The following is a 3,222-nucleotide window of genomic DNA, read 5'->3' on the forward strand; positions in this document are numbered from 1 at the left end:
GGGATTCTATCGTAAGGGGAACAGATAGGCGTTTCTGTGGCCGCAAACGTGACTCCAGGATGGTTTGTTGCCTCCCTGGGGCCAGGGTCAGGGATGTCACTGAGCGGCTGCAGGGCATTCTTAAGGGGGAGGGGGAGCAGGCAGAGGTCGTGGTCCACATTGGGACCAACGACATAGGAAGGAAGGGAGATGAGGTCCTGCATCAAGAATTTAGGGAGCTAGGTAACAGATTAAAGAGCAGGACCTCAAAGGTTGTAATCTCTGGATTACTCCCAGTGCCACGTGCTAGTGAGTATAGGAATGGGAGGATAGAGCAGATGAATGCATGGCTAAGGAGTTGGTGTAGGGGGGAGGGTTTTACTTTCCTGGATCACTGGGCCTGCTTCTGGGAAAGGTGGGACTTGTACAAGTCGGATGGGTTGCACCTGAACCAGAGCGGGACAAATATCCTTGCGGGGAGGTTTGCTAGCACTGTAGGGGGGGGGTTTAAACTAACTTGGCAGGGGGATGGGATACAGAGGGGAGCTGAAATAGGGGGTGATGTGCTGCCAATTATAGAGAAAAAAACAAGTCAGCTTGGTAGACAGGGCAAACATATAAGGGCAAGGCTGAATGGCATCTATTTTAATGCAAGGAGTCTTGCAAATAAGGTGGATGAACTGAAGGTGTTGATAAACACATGGGAGTATGATATTGTTGCTATCACGGAGACATGGTTGAGAGAGGGGCAAGACTGGCAGCTCAATATTCCGGGGTACAGAATCTTCAGGCGAGACAGAGGGGGAGGTATAAGAGGAGGGGGTGTCGCAATATTAATTAAGGAGTCTATTACTGCAGCAAGGAGGGATGATATATTAGCAGGTTCCTCTAATGAGGCCATATGGGTGGAGCTTAAAAACAAAAAGGGGGCAAGCACTTTGCTGGGAGTGTACTATAGGCCTCCAAACAGTCAGGGGGAGATAGAGGAACAGATATGTAGGCAAATCTCAGAGAAATGTGCAAATAATAGGGTAATAATAATGGGGGATTTCAACTTCCCCAATGTTAACTGGGATAGTCAGAGTGTGAAAGGCTCAGAGGGCGTAGAATTCTTAAAGTGCATCCAGGAGAGCTTTTTGAGCCAGCATGTAGAAAGTCCTACAAGAGAGGGGGCGGTACTGGACCTAATTCTAGGGAATGTGGCTGGCCAAGTGGAAAAAGTGCTAGTAGGTGAGCACTTTGGTGACAGTGACCATATTATGGTAAGATTTAAGGTGGTCATGGAAAAGGACATGGATGGGCCGGAAATAAAGGTTCTAAATTTTGGGAAGGCCGATTTTAATAGGATAAGGCAGGATCTGGCCAAAATGGACTGGGATCAGCTACTTGTAGGGAAATCCGCATCGGAGCAATGGGAGGCTTTCAGAAGGGAGATTGAGATCATACAATGGCAACATGTTCCCGTAAAGGTCAAGGGTGGTTCCAAAAACCACAGGGAACCTTGGATGTCAGGGGATATACGAGAATGGATTAGGAAAAAATGGAGGGCTTTTGGGAGATACAAAAGGCTAAGGACGGAGGAAGCCCTAGAGGAGTACAAAAAGTGCAGGGGGATACTTAAAAAAGAAATTAGGAGATCAAGGAGGGGCCATGAAATAACACTGGCGAGCAAAATAAAGGAATATCCTAAGATGTTTTATAAGTATATTAAGGGTAAGAGGATAACTAGGGAAAAAATAGGGCCCATTAGGGACAAAAGTGGCAATCTGTGTGTGGAGCCGGAAGATGTAGGAGGGGTTCTAAATGAATTTTTTGCATCTGTTTCCACTATGGAGAAGGACGATGTAGACATAGAAATAGGGCGGGGGGACTGTGATATGCTCGAACATATTAACATCGAGAGGGAGGAGGTATTGGCGGTTTTAGCTGGCCTAAAAATGGATAAATCCCCAGGCCCAGATGAAATGTATCCCAGGCTGCTGTGTGAGGCAAAGGAAGAGATTGCGGGGGCTCTAACACATATATTCAGGACCTCTCTGGCCACAGGGGATGTGCCAGAGGACTGGAGAACCGCTAATGTAGTACCATTATTCAAGAAGGGAAGTAGGGAAAAACCAGGGAACTACAGGCCAGTGTGCCTAACATCAGTGGTAGGAAAATTATTGGAAAAAATTCTGAGGGACAAAATTTGTCTCCACTTGGAGAGGCAAGGATTAATCAGGGATAGTCAACATGGCTTTGTCAAGGGAAGATCATGTCTGACTAATTTGATTGAATTTTTTGAGGGGTTGACTAGGTGTGTGGATGAGGGTAACGCAGTGGATGTGGTATACATGGATTTCAGTAAGGCCTTCGATAAAGTCCCGCACAGGAGACTGGTCAAGAAGGTAAGAGCCCATGGAATCCAGGGTGCCTTGGCACATTGGATACAAAACTGGCTTAGTGGCAGAAGGCAGAGGGTGATGGTCGAAGGTTGCTTTTGTGACTGGAAGCCTGTGGCCAGTGGGGTACCACAGGGATCGGTGCTGGGTCCCTTGCTGTTTGTGGTCTACATTAATGACTTGGATATGAATGTAAAAGGTATGATCAGTAAGTTCGCGGATGATACAAAAATTGGTAGGGTGGTAAATAGCGAGGAGGGTAGCCTCAGTCTGCAGGACAATATAGATGGGTTGGTCAGATGGGCAGAACAGTGGCAAATGGAATTTAAACCGGAAAAGTGCGAGGTGATGCACTTTGGGGGGACTAACAAGGCAAGGGAATACAGAATGAATGGTAAGACCCTAGGCAAGACGGAGGGTCAGAGGGATCTGGGTGTGCAAGTACACAGATCCCTGAAGGCGGCGGAACAGGTGGATAAGGTGGTAAAAAAGGCATATGGGATACTTGCCTTCATTAGCCGAGGCATTGAATATAAGAGCCTGGAGGTTATGATGGAGCTGTATAAAACACTGGTTAGGCCACAGCTGGAATACTGTGTGCAGTTCAGGTCGCCACACTACAGGAAGGATGTGATCGCGTTGGAGAGGGTGCAGAGCAGGTTCACCAGGATGTTACCAGGGCTGGAGCGCTTCAGCTATGAAGAGAGACTGGGCAGATTGGGTTTGTTTTCCTTGGAGCAGAGGAGGCTGAGGGGGGACATGATTGAGCTGTACAAAATTATGAGGGGCATAGATAGGATGGATGCTGAGGAGCTTTTTCCCTTAGTAGAGGGGTCAATAACTAGGGGGCATAGATTCAAGG

Source organism: Somniosus microcephalus, unplaced genomic scaffold (assembly GCF_052327205.1).
Source record: "Somniosus microcephalus isolate GS21.2 unplaced genomic scaffold, FLI_Smic_1.0 unresolved_chr3, whole genome shotgun sequence".
NCBI classification, from domain to species: Eukaryota; Metazoa; Chordata; class Chondrichthyes; order Squaliformes; family Somniosidae; genus Somniosus; species Somniosus microcephalus.